This window comes from Cygnus olor, chromosome 1, assembly GCF_009769625.2.
Source record: "Cygnus olor isolate bCygOlo1 chromosome 1, bCygOlo1.pri.v2, whole genome shotgun sequence".
NCBI classification, from domain to species: Eukaryota; Metazoa; Chordata; class Aves; order Anseriformes; family Anatidae; genus Cygnus; species Cygnus olor.
Genome location: NC_049169.1, coordinates 101,800,530 through 101,817,985, shown reverse-complemented (window position 1 = coordinate 101,817,985; position 17,456 = coordinate 101,800,530).

The window sequence follows — 17,456 nt, the reverse complement described above, 5'->3', positions numbered from 1 at the left end:
TTGTGCACCGGTGTCTACTAAAGCCTTATACTTCTCTACGTCAGACGTGCCAGGCCATCGAATCCACACAGTCCAATAAACTCGATTGTCCCTTTCCTCCCCCTGGCTGGAGGCAGGGCCCCTCTAGTCCTGGTCAGAATCTTCGTTTCTGTGTTTAAAGGACTGCCTGCTGGAAGTTGGAGCAGCAAACTTTTCAGAGAACCCTTTTCTCCCGATTGTTTTCTTTTGCAACTCACGTACCCGTGCCTCTAGGGTCTCAGTAGATTTTCCATCCCATTTTCTCATGTCCTCTCCATGGTCACGTAGGCAAAACCACAGGGTGGCGCGGGGTGTGTACCCACCATATTGTCTTCTTTGCATGGATGAACGTTTACCCCTAATAGCCGAGACACTGGTTTGTACAGGTGGGGAAGAAAATAAACTCTCTTTAAGTTGGTGGACCTCTTCAAAAAGTTTCTCCAAAGTATTCTCTTTTAGTTGGTGGCCACTGGTTTGTTCAGGTGGGGGGGAAGATAAATTCTCTTTAAGTTGGTGGAACTCTTCAGAGAGTTTCTCCACAGCCGAGACGCAGGCCTGTAGGGAAGAGGAGAGATTTCCTTCGTACTCCCGGAGTTGTTCAGCCATTTCACCCACTGTGGGATCTTCACAGTCTTTCCAGGTTATTATTGTCAATGAGCTGGCCCATGATGATGGTGCACTCCGTACAAACTTCCGCCACATGGGTCGAGTACACTGGACTTCATCTGGATCTGTGGATATTTGTGCGTCGTCTAGGTCCTTATAAATTACTTCCCGTACGGCTAATTCCCTCAGGTACTGAATTCCCTTCTCCATGGTGGTCCACTTGACTGGTAGACATACAAGTTCTTCCTTGAAGGGATACCTTTCCTTCACAGCTAACAGGAGACGCCTCCAGAGGCTGTGAGATTGTGCTCCATCTCCAATTGCTTTGTCAATGCTTGCATCTCTAGCAAGGGATCCCAACCGCCTGGCTTCCCTGCCCTCTAATTCCACACAATTGGCTCCAGTGTCCCAGCACCGGAGCAGCCAGGTGACAAGCTGTTCACCTATACAGTGACCAAAATCTTTTCGCACATCTCGTAGCTCACGCTGGTATAGGGTTCGGGTAGTTACTGTTGATTTTTCGACATCCTCATCCTCATCTTCATCCTCCTGCACACTTGATGGCCCAGCCCCGTCTTCTCCACACCCAGACTTAGCAGAAGACTGTCTGCGTTCTAAATGACCTGAGTTTCTATACCATTTTTTCACCTTGTCTACAGGGGCAACTTGCACTGCTACAGCTCGCTTCTCTGACCCAGCTACAGGGTCTGCCACAGGGGTTGGAATACCCTCTGCAGGGGCAACTTGCACTGCTACAGTTCGTTTCTCTGACCCAGCCACAGGAGTGGGAGCGGCTGCAGGAGCTGGAGCAGCTGCAGGGGCTGGAACGGCTGCGGGAGCTGGAACTGGAATGGCTGTGGGAGCTGGAGCTGGAACGGCTGCAGGAGCCGGGACTGGAACGGCCGCAGGGTCTGTCACTAGGTTGATAGTAGCATCAGTTGCAGCTCGATAGGCACAAGCCAGACCCCAGCACGCCACAGTGATTTGTGTCACTTTGGAACTGCCAGAGTCATGACACCTTTTTTTCAAGCATTCTACCAGTTTTTTAGGATTTTGCAGTTGTTCAGGGGTGAATGTCCAAAACACTGGAGGTGCCCACTGCCCTAGAAACCTGCCCATATCCTCCCACACTCCCTGCCACTCGCAACTATCCCGCCTCAAGACAGATCTCCGGATGAGATTCCTAAGTAGTTGTTCAACCTTAAACAAAACCTGAAGCGCATTCAGGAGACATAACAACAAGAACATGCTGGTCTGAGTATCCCAAGGATATTCAACATCTTGGAGAGCTACCGTAACTAGCTCGGGGGATAAGAGGGTGGTGAAGGAGGAAGGGAGAGTGAACAGGTAGGAAAAAATATCTTCCCCTGTCCCCTCCACAGATTGACTCCCTGATGAAAAAAGGCAATAGGTGTAATTGCTAATAGTTTCTGAGATATGGTTTCCGAAGTATAGAGTCGACGACAGTGCTGAGTACAAATACCAGGTTAGAGTCATGACCAGAAATCTCATCATTTCATAAGCCATCGTTGCACCACACAGTACCATAACAATCTTAAACCAGGGCCCGGAAAGGATAAACAGCACGACAGGGAGCACATACAGAAAGTAACGTGCTATAAAACTCAATTTGGGAAACAGGCACAGCAGACTTGACATTAAGGCAATTAACATTGTGACTAGCAACTATTAAGCAGGTCGAATACTTATACCAGTTTTAGTTTAACACACTCTGGTCAAATCTGTCGATATCTCAACCCTTCGGGCCCCACGTTGGGCGCCAAATGGACTGTTGTGGTTTAGCCCAGCTGGCAGCCAAACACCACACAGCCGTTCGCTCATCCTCCCCCCTCCCTCTCCGGGATGGGGGAGAGAAATGGGAAAGTGAAGCCTGTGAGTTGAGATAAAGACAGTTTATTAAGACAGGGAAAAGAATAACAACAACAACAATAATAATAATAATAATAGTATTAATAGTAATAATGTGTACGAAATAAGTGACGCACAATGCAATTGCTCACCACCCGTTGACCGATGCCCAGCCTATCCCCGAGCAGCCGCCCCCCCCCCCCCCCCCCCCGGCTAGCCACCCCTATATATTGTTCAGCATGACGTCAGATGGTATGGAATACCCCTTTGGCCAGTTTGGGTCAGCTGTCCTGGGTCTGTCCCCTCCCGGCTCCTGCTGCACCCCTAGCCTGCTCGCTAGCAGGACAGAGCGAGAAGCTGAAAAGTCCTTGGCTTGGTGTAAGCACTGCTCTACAACAATTAAAACATCAGCATGTTATCAGCGCTCTTCTCATCCTAATCCAAAACATAGCACCCTGCCAGCTACTAGGAGGAAAATTAACTCTGTCCTAACTGAAACCAGGACAGTCCCCCTCCCCTTTCTTCTTTGTCCTCTCTCAGACACCTGTCTCCCACCAATTTCTTTAATCCTCTTCCATTTCTTCTCCTTTTCAACCTGTTACAGTAACTCACAGGCATGCAGGATGTGGAATTAGTTCACATAGACTTTCTTCCACCAGCTGAAAAGCCAAGGTTGACCTGCAGTTGAATCTGTTGAAGGATGCAAAGGCTAACAAGAAAAGACTACAAGTGTGTAAACAGCACAAGTCTAGGGAAGATGTGGTCCTGCTGTTGAATGAGGCAGGGGAACTTATGAGAAACTAGATGGAAAAGACTGGCGTACTCAATGCCTTTTTACTTCAGTCTTTACCAGTAAAACTATGTGAGAAACAAAGTTGTGTTTTTGCAGTAGAGAACTAATTTTCTGTATTCCAAGGTAGTTGTGTAGTTATAATAAGGAGAAATGCTAAGTAGATAAGTGGACAGTAAAAGGCCTCACTGTTCCAAAATAAGGCAGAAGCTTGAGAAAAACGGGATGAGCAGTGTGAGAAGAGTAAAACAACCATCACAAGTTCTCAAAACATAAGAAAGGAGAAATTAAAGGGTTGAAAAAAAGAAAAATTGTACGTCTTTGGTATAGAGGAGCGTTGAGTAGCTTGTGAACCTGTAGTACTCAGCCAATGAGGAAACAGGGGAGGTGATCAGGCGTCGGGTAATAGGGAATAAAAGGTTTTGATTTGTTTACTAAAATGCACTCCTAATTGACAGGACGCCCACCATTGCAATCACGAATAAAAGAGCTTCACAGAAGATCCTGTCTGAAGAAAATTATTTGAGAAGTTTCTCACAGTTTGGGGATCTTGTCGCCTGCCGAAGATTTCTTGCCACCACAGACAGGAAGGTGCACCCTGCTGATTTCAGCGGTCCTGTCGGGGGTGGTGGGTTGTCTCGGTGTGGCCAGCAAAGGACCGAGACTGTTAATTTGAAGACAGGCTCTGTGAAGCTTTGGGGAGAAGGGAGGCCAGCACTGACATACACAGACACAGCCCACATATAGTCCAGCCCAGATCGGGAACAGGCACTGGGATTACTGCTGATAACCCAGACCGGGAAGCCGTGCACGGACCGAGGTAAGAGAAACTTTACCGTGTCTTGCCTCGGGTTGGGTTCGGGGAGACTCTGGTGTTAATGAGTGTGAGTGTGAATGAGATGCACTTTCAGTGTGGAGCGAATGTGGAGTCCCGATCCCTGAGGTTCTGTAGTCCCACAAGGGGACGAACAAAGTCCCCTCGGCTGGAGAGGAACGAAGTGAAAGAGAGAGGAGAGGAGTGAAAGAGAGTCTCGGGGGGTTTGGGCCCTTAGGTGTAGGGTACCCCGAGCACAGTGAAGTGAGGTGCTTGGCAGTACACCCCACCTCTGTCCTAATCCTAGGTGAAGGCATGTGGTACCCTGTGGGTGGTGAAGTCCACAGCAGCACATCAGGAAGAGCTGGGGATTAAGGATTCCAAGAGTCAGCAGTGTGGGGTTGGAGACCCCAGAATTGTGCCTAAAGATAGCCCTTTGGAGAGAATGATAAGGATTTGGAAAAACAACCCAAAAACTAGGGAAAAATATTAAAAAAAAATAATTTAAAAAGTGGTTTGATATTGTGTAATTGTCTGGCCTAAAAAGCTGATAAAAGGATCTTCAGTATTTTGGCTAAAATACATGTCTGATGAAAATTCAGGCTTGAAATTTATATGTAAACAATAGGGTTCTGTTTTCGGAGAAGGAATCAAGTTATGCTCCCTATAATCCTAATATTGCACTGGAGGCAGCGGCAGGTGCTCCAGGAGGGGAGACAGGGACTGCAATTGACACTGTCCCTGGAGAAGTCGCTCCAGGGAGCGTGGAGCGGCAGGAATGGAGGCGGGGGGGTCCCGGTGGGGCCTCGGGGCCATGCAGGGCCAACACGGGGCCGGTGCCACTCCCCCCTTACCAGCAGAGAGGTTAGGAGTTTTAAGAAGGAAATGGAAGTCTTTAATTGAGGGCCTAGCAGAACAATCAAATCCGTTTCTAAGGCCTAAATTGTATTCCTGAGGGGCAATGTCAATCCTGAGTATGTTATTCACTGGAGAAGAATGTTTAGGAGGGGAATGATTTGGCAGGCAGCTATGCAAGAATGGGAAAGAACTAGACAACCCCCCCTTCCCCCCCCAGACCAAGAGTAATTCCGATAGAGCAGAAATATCCACTTATCCAACTGAAACAATAACAACCCACAACATAGAAATCATATGAGAGACTCGGGGTCAGAATGAGAAAGTACTCGGGGATGAATCCTGAGGACCCGGTAGCCCAAGGGCTCTTTAAAGTTCATTTTGTGATTAAAGCCTGGCCAGATATACAGAAAAAGCTCCAGAAAGTGGGAGGATGGAGTGAACAGTGCAGGTAGTATGAAGGTGTACGCCAGGAGGGGAGATGAGAAGGAAAAGCAGAGAGCAAAACAAATAGTATTCACAGAGTACTGGGTAGTGAGGCAGAGGGTTGGAGATAGAGGGCCCAGGATGGAAAGGAGAGGAAGAGAGATGAAGGAATGGCAGACAAAGAAAGCAACCTGTGTTGCAGCCTAAATCCTAGCAGGGACAGGCTTTGAGAAGATGTTTTAAGTGTGGCCAGGCCGGCCACTTCAAATAGGAGTATCTGGAGTGGAAGAAGAGACTGCTGTTATAAATTCAGAATAGGGGAGTCAGGGCTTCTCAGAAAGCTAGTTCCCTGATAAACGAAAAAGCATACCTCAAGGGTTCCTCAAGTGTACCGCAATGGGGACCACTCTACAATTACCAGGGCAAAACAGACTTAGCATAGGAAGATTAATAAAATTTATTACCTCTTGCTGACGGGCTGGAGCGTGAGAAACAGAGAAACAAGCCTGGGACACCTTCCCCCATTCACTCTCTTCCACCTCTTCCCTGCCCTGAGTGGCGCGGGGGGGCCGGGAATGGGGGCTGCAGTCAGTCCGTGGTGCTTTGTTTCCCCTGCTCCTTCACGCTCACTCTTCCCCCTGCTCTGTCGTGGGGTGCCGACCTTCCTGGACTGTTCCTAAATGGGCTGCAGCGTGGAGATCTGCTCCGCAGAAGTACACCATGGGCTGCGGGGGTCAGCCTTCCCCACCAGGGGCCTCTCTGTGGGCCGCGGGGGGGCTTCGGCTCCGGCACCTGGAGCATCTCTGCACTGTACTCCCCCTCCTCGGCACTGACCTTGGTGTCTGCAGGGAGGTTTCTCACTCCTCACTCTCCCAGCTGCAGTTGTGCAGCAGTTTTTTTTTTTTTTCCTTTTCTTGGATGTGCTCTCATAGAGATTTAAACTGCATTGGTCATGGCTTGGCTCCAGGCAGTGATGGGCCCCTTTGGAGCCGGCTGAAACTGGCCCTTATCTAACATGGGGCAGCTGATGGATTCTTCTCACAGCGGCTACCACTGCAGCCGCTTCTGCTACCAGAACCTTGCCATGTGAACCCAATACACTGAGTCAGCTAGGTCATTACTGGCCTGTAAAGTATTAAGGCTTAAATTAACTAATGAAACCCTAAATGTGATGGGGGTAGAAGGGACTGGGATAACCGTGCCACTTTTTGGGGATGCCAAGCCGAGACTAGGGATAGAATGATCACTTGGCAATTATTGTATGCACCCGAGGCAGGGACTAACTTGTTGGGAAAGGATTTGATAATGAAAATGGGCTTTCAAATAGTAAATTGTTAGGCTAGAATAATGGTATTATTAATGGGGTGCTCTCAGACCCTGAGAGCAAAGAAATATTTGCCTTTGAGTGGAAAGATGCTGAAATGGGGTGGAAGTAGCAATACAGATGGACAATTTTACCTCAGGGGTTTACAGGGCCACCGATTTATTTGGTCAAGTTCTAGAACAAATTTTGGAGTAATTCCAACCTCCAGAGGAGGCATTACTGTTACAATATATGGATGATCTTTTATTGTCAGGACAGGAGAAAAAAGTTGTGAAGGAAGCCACTAACAAGCTATTCGACTTTCTGGGAAAACAGGACTTGAAAGTATTGGAAAATAAATTAAAATTTTTAGAAAGAGAAGTCAAATATTTAGGGCATCTGGTATCTGAGGGGGAATGAAGAATAAATCCAGAGAGGATTCAGGGAATTGTTGAGCTACCCCTACCCAAAACTAAAAAGAACTAAAAAGTTTTAAGAGAAAGAGGTTTTAAAGGACTTAGGAGTCACGAAGTCCAAAGCAAAATAGATACTCCCTGATGGGAGAAAAATGCTGAATAAAGTACTAATGAGGCAAATATTAACTGTTTTACATCAAGAGGGTCATTGGGGAATTCAAGCAATGTGTGACGCTGCGTTATGGAAATACGTATGTGTAGGAACATATATACTCTGGCTGAACAAGTATGCGTAGTATGTCAAAAGGTAAACAGGAAAATTATCTGCAGTCAGACCAAGTGGGGCAAGAACCAGGAATTCAACGCTTCCAAAATGTACAGGTAGGTTTTACAGAACTCCTTAGAGTAGCTAGATTTAAATACTTATTAGTCTTGGTGGATCATTTGTCATGGTGTGTGGAAGCTTTCCCTTCAGTATCTACTACTGTGAACATAGTAACTAAAGTAATTCTAGAACAAATAACTCCCAGGTATGGAATTGTTGAAAATATTGACTCTGATCAAGGAAGTCACTTTACATCACAGATATTGCAAGGGGTAATGCGAGTTTTGGGGATTAACTGGGAATTTCATACTCCCTGGCATCCTTCCTCTTCTGGGAAAGTGGAACAAATGAATCAGATAATAAAAAAAAAACAACTAACTAAATTAGTTTTAGAAACTCAGCTTCCCCAAACGAAGTGTTTACCTTTGGCACTTCTCCGAATTCAAACTGCATCAAGAAAAGATGTGGGAGTTTCACCATATGAAATATTATTTGGATTGCTGTACATGGACAAAGGGAATGAATTACCTCAATTTGAGAGAAAAGATGCTTTTCTTAAGAACTATATACTCAGGCTGTCATCCTCTTTGTCATCTCTCAGGCCCTGTGGATCATTAGCGCAAACCCCAGTCCTGGAAGCCCTGATCCATCCATTCCAAGAAGGAGATTGGGATCTGATGCGAACATAGAGAGAATTGAAACTGCAACCTGAGTGGGACGGACTGTTCCAAGCGCTCCTGACTACCGAGATGACAGTAAGAACGGCTGAGAAAGGGTGGACTCATACCTGGGTAATAGCATCAGTTAACCCTGATACCAGAGAGACTGTATTAACAAAGACTTTCAAGGTTAAAACTGTTTAAACTATCTATTGTAAACCTTTAACTTCTCCTTAGAAGAATTCTTAATGAATTAATGAGTAAAAGGGATTGAATTACACAGAATTGGAGTGTTTTCAGGGAACACTCTCTGGAAGTGGGAGAAAAAGAGAGGGGGGTATTTAATCCCTACCAGAAGAATCCTTATTAGTTTGTTATTTTTATTGTTTTTTTTTAATTATTTCTTAATTATTATAAGGGAGTATATATATATATATAGAAATGATGTATTTTAAGTTTATCTTAGTATTACCTATTCTCAATGGATTAGTGATAGGATGGAGGGAAAAATCAGCATTTCCAATTAATCCAGAACATCTCTTGAGTTCTGTCTCGAAATAATTGTTGGATTTGCACCCAGATGCCTAGAAAGACTGAAAAGGCCTTGTCCCTGATTGATATTTCCAGCAGCAACTGTGTCTGGATTCTCTAGATTTCTAAAAATGACAGATCATACACAGTCCCGGGAAGAAATAGATTTTGAAGTTGCGTTCCCTACATATAGTCCTGGCTACAATATACTGTGCTATCAAAGGTGCCTTTTAAACTACATTGATAGAAAACTCAGGGGGCAATATTACTGACCCTGGGTGTGGAAATATCCATGAAGTAGGGAATAATCCATACTGTACCAAATATGGTAGCCACGGGAATGATAATATACATAATGAACACCAGATACAACATGAGAATCCTGTAACCGGATGGCCTGTCCCAAATGGCAAGGGGTGGTGCTGGCTATATGACCATAAAGCCCGGAAGGTGTTGCCCCTGGGATGGAAGGGAGCTTGCATCCTGGAGGCAATAATTCCAAATGTAACTATTATGAAGACCCACAAAGCTAAAGCCACTTGAGACCACACGCAGAATTAAGTGGACTCCAGATAATCCTCTAGTAAAATTCTCTAGCATTTCACAGTTTTGCAAGGTGGTTTTTACCTTGGTTAGGGGTGAGTGAATTAGAAAATGCTATTGTAAATATATTGAAGATCTAGAAAATAAGTTAGGTAAGTTTGCAAAAATAGTACTCTAGAATCAAATACTATTAGATTTATAAATAACCTCTTAAGGAGGAGGTGCACTGTAATTAATACTAGTTGCTGTATATATGTAGATCAAATGGGATGAATTTGACTGATCTTAAAGATATTTGGGGAAAAAAAAACAACACAACAAGATCCCACATAGAGTAGCTCAAGATGACACTTCCTGGGGATTTAGAAACATCTGGGAGAAACTAATTTCGTGATTACCTGAATAGAATTGTCTCAAACAACTATTTGTTGGTATTGTAATAATAATGGCATTGTATATTTATCTTCCCCCGTGACATCCGAAGAAGAATATTGCACCTTAATACTGTAAAAACTAAGGAGCGCGGTATGTGAAGAAGTGCAAAAACAACAATAGGAGTAAGAAAAGAAGAGGGGGGAATTGTGAGAAATAAAGTTGTGTTTTTGCAGTAGAGAACTAATTTTCTGTATTCCAAGGTAGTTGTGTAGTCATAATAAGCAGAAATGCTAAGTAGATAAGTGGACAGTAGAACGCCTCACTGTTCCAAAATAAGGTAGAAGCTTGAGAAAAACGGGATGAGCAGTGTGAGAAGAGTAAAACAACCATCACAAGTTCTCAAAACATAAGAAAGGAGAAACATAAGAAAGAAAGAAAACATAAGAAAGGGTTGAAAAAAAGAAAAAATGTACGTCTTTGGTATAGAGGAGCGTTGAGTAGCTTGTGAACCTGTAGTACTCAGCCAATGAGGAAACAGGGGAGGTGATCAGGCGTCGGGTAATAGGGAATAAAAGGTTTTGATTTGTTTACTAAAATGCACTCCTAATAGACAGGACGCCCATCACTGCAATCGCAAATAAAAGAGCTTCACAGAAGATCCTGTCTGAAGAAAATTATTTGAGATGTTTCTCACAACTGGCTTTCAGATATTCGAGACCCCTGAGACTAGATGGGAAATCTGGAACCAGGAAGACTCATCCTCAGTGGAGGAGGACCGGGTCAGGGAACAATTAGGCAAACTGGATGTACATAAGTTCATGTGGCCTGATAGATAGCACCAAGTGCTGAGAGATCTGGCTGTCACTGCAAGGTCACTCTTGATCTCTGAGCAACTGTGATGAGTGGGAGAGGTTCCTGAAGACTGGAGGAGAGCAGGTACCACACTGATCTTTAAGAAGAGCAAGAAGAAGGACCTGGGGAACTACAGGCCAGTCAACGTTCCCTCAGTCCCTGGGAAGGTGATGGAGTATACTTTCTGGAATGTATTTACAAATTCATGAGGGCCAAGAAAGTGCCATGGAGTAGATGACAAGGATTTATGGAAGAAAATTCATGCTTGCCTAAAATCACTGCTTTCTTCAATGAAGGAACTTGCTAATGTGATGCCCATCTATAAGAAGGGTCATAAGGAGGATCCGGGGAAACACAGGCCTGTCAGCCTGACTTCAGTGCCAGGGAAGGTTATGGAACAAATCATCTTGAGTGCAATCACGCATCATATGAGGGACAAATGGGGGATCAGGCCCAGTCAGCATGGGTTCATGAAAAGCAAGTCCTGCCTGACAAACCTCATCTCCTTCTATGACCAGATAACCCACCAGGTGGGTGAGGGAAAGGCTGTTGATGTAGTTTATCCAGACTTCAGCAAAGCCTTTGACATGGTCTCCCATAGTATTCTCCTGGAGAAGCTGGCAGCCCATGGCTTGGACGGGTACGCTCTTTGCTGGCTTGAAGACTGGCTGGATGGCTGGGCCCAAAGAGTGGTGGTGAATGAAGTGAAAGTCAGCTGAGAACCAGACATGAATGGTGTTTCCCAGGGATCAGTGTTGGGGCCCATCCTCTTTAATATCTTTATTGATGATTTGGATGAGGGAATTGAGTGCACCCTCAGTTAAGTTTGCAGATGACACCAAGGTGGGGGGAAGTGTCGATCTGCTGGAGGGATGGGAGGCTCTTCAGAGGGACCTAGATAGGTTGGGGTGATGGGCAGAGGCCAATGGGATGAGGTTCAACATGGCTAAGTGCCGGGTCTTGCACTTTGGCCACAACACCACCATGCAATGCTATAGATTTGGGGCAGAGTGGCTCAAAAGCTGTGCAGAGGAAAAGGATCTGGGGGTGTTGGTCAATGCTGATCTGAACAAGAGCCAGCAGAGTGCCGAGGTGGCCAAGAAAGCCAATGGCATCCTGGCTTGTATCAGGAACGGTGTAGCCAGCATGACCAGGGAGGTGATCCTCCCCCTGTATTCTGTTCTGGTGAGGCCACACCTCGAGTACTGTCTTCAGTTTTGAGACCCTCACTACAAGAAAGACATCAAGGCCCTGGAGCATGTTCAGAGAAGGGCTACAAAGCTGGTGAAAGGTGTGGAACACAGGTCTTATGAGGAGTGGCTGAGGGAACTGGGGTTGTTTAGTCTGCAGAAGTTGAGATTCAGGGCAGATGTTATTGCTCTCTACAACTACCTGAAAGGAGGTTGTGGTGAGCTGGGGGCCAGCCTCTTCTTCCAGATAACAAGTGATAGGACTAGAGGGAATGGCCTCAAGTTATGCCAGGGAAAGTTCAGGTTGGAAATTTCTTCTCAGAAAGAGTAGTTCATCATTGGAACGGGTTACCCAGGGAGGTGGTGGAGTCACAGTCCCTGGGATATTTAAGAAAAGTTTGGGCCAGGTGCTTAGGGATATGGATTACTGGATAATACTGGTGGTATGGGGACAGTTGGACCAGATCATCTTGAAGGTCTTTTCCAGCCTTAATGATTCTATGATTCTATGACTAGCCTGGTGGATAAGGGGAGAGCAGAGGATGCTTTTCACCTTGACTTTAGTAAAGCCTATGACACTGTCTCCCATAGCATCCTCATAGAGAGAAGCTTCTAGAGCCACTGGAAAAGCTTAGAAGATTGTTATGGAGGGAAAGAACCAACAGCTAAGAATGAGGCAGTGAAACAGAACTGATGCTGAAGGGGAAGATGATAATGCAGCCCACAAAGCATCTCCTGCTGTTTGAGCAAAGGGTATAACAGAGTTCAGCATGCTTACCATGACACAAACCTCTGTTCATTGGCAGCACTGAGAACTTTCAGGCTGCAGGGGATCATGTCTTTCTGTCAGTATAAGAGAGGAAAGGGTGCGGAACTCACTAACCAGACACAGCACAGAGATACATCGAGTCTCTTTGTGTCTCTGCAGAGAGAGACACAGAATTTCTATGCTGTCCATCTTGTTTGTGCTGGTATAGCCAATACATCGCATAAGCATCACAATGTTTTTTCTTTCTTATTACTAGTAATCTCTGAGTGGAAGATAGTTATTTTATCATTTTTGTTTGTTACTTTGTTTGTTTGGTTTGGTTTGGTTTGGTTGTTTTGTTTGTTTGTTTTTGAGGCAGACAGGAGAAAAGTTCTACATTAAGCACATACGAGACTCATGAGAAACTAGACCATTCCATTCAGACAGGGATATCTTTTTCCATCTGATGCAGCTATGTAACAATGTACCTATGCCTGAAGCGCTTTCCAGTGACAAACTGCAGCTGGCCCCGAGAATGAGGTGTCTCAGGAGTCTGTTATATCAAGGCTCTTTTATCATGACAAAGTTGTAGACATATCTATGCCTACAAAATAAATAGATCCATGTGTGTTCCCCAGCTCCACTGACAAGTTGACACCAGTTGTCCGGGGACAGGCTTTCTGACACTACTAACCTTACTTCTCCTATAAGTTTCCCCTTTTGTCTCTGTGTCATTTCTCCTCCCCCCGCCCTCCGCCCCCTTCCCTCTCTTTCCCTACCTCTCTCTCCCTCCCCTCAATGCTATTTTTTGATCTTAAGACATTTGCTCCATGATTCTGCTATTTATTTTATCTCTTTTTTTTTTTTTTTTTTTTCCAATTTCATCTGTGGCATTTAGATTTTTCTAGGACAATTTGAGATCTCCTCAGATACCTTGTCATCTTCCTTTCCAAATCACTGAAAACTATATTGAACAACAGACATTTTAGCAGTAATCCGTGGGCTAACAAAAGTGTTGTAATTTATGCTTCTTGAAAACTGATGTTTCTCACTTTCCTTTTTCCCTGACACAGAAAAAATATAAAGAGGTATTCCTTGTTATTCCAGTGTTATTTCTGAGTCACAATTCTTCTCTCTACCCTTCCACGGGAGATACATTGGCTTTTCAACAAAATACCATAATTTGTTTCTCATTTCTATTCTTAACACTTCTTCCAAGTCGTGTGTCTTGGAAGCATAGGAAGTTTTGAGAAGTTGGACTGACCAAGATCCTGTGTTCTGTCTCATTCTTGGAGCCTTTCAGTTGAGCGCTCCTGCCTGTTGATCACTTATTTTCCTGTCATCCCAGGTTGCCGAGAGCTTTTCTTGCCTTTGTATGTGCACCCAAATACATTGCACTTGATCCCAGCAGACTTTTTTTTCCTCAGAAAAATAGAGAAACCACAGGGCACATTGTCCTGTTGACCCTCAGGCTCCAGTTAGTCCTGACAGTTCTGTAATTCACACACTCCTTCTGTGTGAGAAAAACAATATGTAGAAATGTCAGCAGTGAGAGAAGTAAAAAGTGTCCTCACATCTCGGTTCTCTGCAGATTTCGGTTGCGCTTACCAGACAGCACACAGAACATGAGACGCTGGGTCATGACTTTGGGGCATACGGGTGCCAGAAAAGAGTGTGGTAGTATAATACCAATAGGTAGGTAAGCACCACACTGCCACTCTTTTCTGTTTCCTTCTTTAAAAAGCAGGGTTAAAAAAGAGAGACGGGGAATATTCACTACCAATTCCTCTGAGATGTACACTGCTCTCACAGACAGAGCATGCCCTTTCTACAGGTCTTTGAAAGCCAAGGGACAGGTATGAATCTCTCTAGAGCATCAGGCATATATACGAAAGATAACAACAAAAAGGGAGGAAAAAGTGAAAACCTCACTAATAGTGCTTGGAAGAAGCAACATCAGGACTAATGAAGAAGGTCACTGCAATCAAAGACCTCCATTTCAGTCAAAGTGCTAGTGAGAAAAGAATCAGCTGCAACACTGTAAGTTCTTGGCATAATCAGAAAAGAATAGAGAGCGGTATAAGTTAAGAGTAGCTTAAGGCTAGCTTTAGGACAAAGCTAGTTCGGATTCACTTGACAGACTAGTAAAATCAGATGGATCATGAGGTGATATCTAGTCACAGTTTTTGCATTCAGGAAAAAAAGGCTGTCAGAGATACCTCCCTTTTTTCAGTTCGGAAGTGAATTAGGAATTGCTCCCAGGAAGGTTAAACTGTAGGGAGAATGCTTTGCTGACTGGAAAACTGAAGAAACTAACATGTGACTAAGCGGATTTTTATTTTTTTTTTTGTGCCTCCGCTATCTTTGCTTCTGTCTGACAGAAGTTCTGAGTTGTGAGGTTGTGAGGGGAGGGGCAAAATCCCAGGTTCTCTCTCCAGATAGGTTTAGGGACTTGGACACCTAGATTCTTATCCCAGCTTTACTGCTAACCTTAACTCCAAACCTTAGCCTAACCCTAATTATGACCCTAAACCCACACAAAACCCACCTAAGTCTCCCATGAAATACTGCTCATGATGGAAGCCTTTTGGGAGACCTGAACTTGCTTTGGCAGCCTTTACACAACCCCACTCAGAACAGCACTCTGAGCTTTGTCTCTCTCCAAACCCTAACACTAACACTTACACCAACCCTAACCCTAACCCCAATTATGACCCTAAACCCACAATAAGCCCACCTAAGCCCTCCCGTGAAATAATGCTCACAACAGAAGCCTTTTGGGATACCTTAAAATCCCCTGGCAGCCTTTACACAACCCCACTCGCAACAGGACCCTGCACATTCTCTCTCTCCACGCCCTAATCCTAAACCTAACCCTTCTTAGGACCCTAAGTGCACATTAAGCCCACCTAGGTCTCGCAGCAAAAAGTGCTCCTAACAGAAACCTTTTGGGAGACCTGTACTTCATGGCCAAGAAAGCCATCATCAAGGAAGTCCTTTCCATGCCCGGTTCCACAAAATCCTCAGAGAAAAGGAAAAACAAAACAAAACAAAACAAAACAAAAAAAACAATCAAGACTATATGACAGCATGAAATAGCTACACTTGGGGCGATGCTGACAGCCAGTTCTCCCAGTGGCAATAGAGAGGAGGTGTGGATGCAACACACCTGAGAATTTTTCAATTGCACTGCTGAAACAGCCATGGCTGAAACAGGAACAATTCCCATTTCTGTCAGTTCCTTCCCATTTCTCATCCCCATAAGACAAACTCAGTCCTCCATCTTCTCCATGTAGAGCTCTCCACTCCCTTCTGCCTGGGGACATTGGGTGTCTTGAGTTTGTGAAGAACTACAGATGGGAAACCAGGGCTACAAGTGGTGAATATAGAGAACAGGGCAACTTGGAAGGAATGAAGCGGGCTGATGTGCAATTTTTATATTTGAACTAGTTGGGAACCTTATAGGAGTCATGAGTTTGCAAAGCACAGCCCAGGTAAAAATGTTGGAAACAAAGTCACTTGGGAGGTCTCTGGACATGGCAGAGAAACTATGTGAGCACCCCTCTCACACTCTACCTCACTGCCCCACTGCTTCCCAAAGGAGACAACCCAAGTATCTGAGTCCCCTTCCTTGCTTTAATCTATGCTCTTGAATAAGTTGCAAAGTGTGAGAGAACCTAGGCATCCAAGGTGTGAGAGAGTGACTGTGGACAGGGTTTGTGCTGCTGCTCCAATTAACTGAACTCCATTTCCTCCTCTAGGAGTACCAGGGAAAGAGTGTCTTTAAGGCACAGAAGGAAAGGGGAGGCTGTGACCTCAGACACCTGGGTTATGTCTTCCCGGTAGTGGGATGGGAGTTTCATGATGGGGTAGGCGGGGACCCAGGATGCTTTGCTAACCAAGACTAAGATTTGCATGTAACTGTGATGGAAATGGATAAAAGAAGCCAGGCCCACAGACAGCCCCTCCTCCACACAGATACACATACACACTACCTACATTAACACACCACTCTGACCACAACACTCACCTCTCCTCCAGATCATTCAGGTGTCCAGGCTTCTCACAGACTCTACTGCTCTGCAGGTAACCCAGATATCCACGCTGCTTGTACTCTATGATAATAGACAGTGCTACCACACAATGCTTAGCAGTGCCACTTAGCAGTGTGGACAGCACTGGTTTCAAGAACACCAAAGTCCTTCATCTGCCCTCCAATGCCCTCTTTTGCAATTGCCAGTGTTTTCGCATGTTTGTAAGTTTCTGTGTTTCCCAAGGCCTTTTACAAAAACAAGCGAAGTAGAGGGTAAGAGCACGCACAGCTGAATCCTCTGGCCAGACTTTATGCATCATGTCCAATCTCCCTAGCCTTTCTGTTAAAAAAGATCTACATGACTGTTACATGAAGGTAACAAGGTAATGGTGGGTGAGGGAGACTTGTCAGAAGTACAGCGCTGCAGTGCCAATTATGTGGACTGTCTTCCCACCTCAGTTCTCTGTTAGAGGACAGTGGAGTCTATGGCTTAAAGAGATGGGGAACGCAATGAGAACTACATTGTGAGTTGTCCCCACCCACAGCAGGAGAAATCCCAGGTGCACTGGGGATGGCCCTTGTGACCAGAAAGTCCTGGAGAAGGGATTGTGAGGAAGCGTGCAGTTTCCAAGCATCTGGTCTGGCCCATCTATTGCATCCCCCGCTGCTAGCTGCAAGACAAGAGGGCTGCTCTGAATTGCCTGCTCTTCTTTATCTTCAGTGTCTCTGAACATCAAGGGACTGGAAGTCCCCAGTGGAGCTAATGCTCGGATATATTACTCCAGACCACTAGGGGCAGAAGCTAAGAAATCCTTCTTGCACTGGGAGGTACAGGGCTGGTCGGGGTGCTCCAGCTCATGCTGTAACATGATGATGTAACATGAGATGATGGCATGCAAGCAAACTGTGCAAGACTATGGTCCCCACCTGTTGATCCAGATTCTCTTGCTTAGCACCTGCATGCAGTTCTCCTTATGCCTTTCACCGACCCTTCTCTGTCAGAGAAGCATGAAGTTGGGGCACACACCATCAGAATTTTCCTTCCTGGCATCAGGAGAGGGGAGTATCACCAGGGACATCAGCACATTCCCACTTGCTTCTCT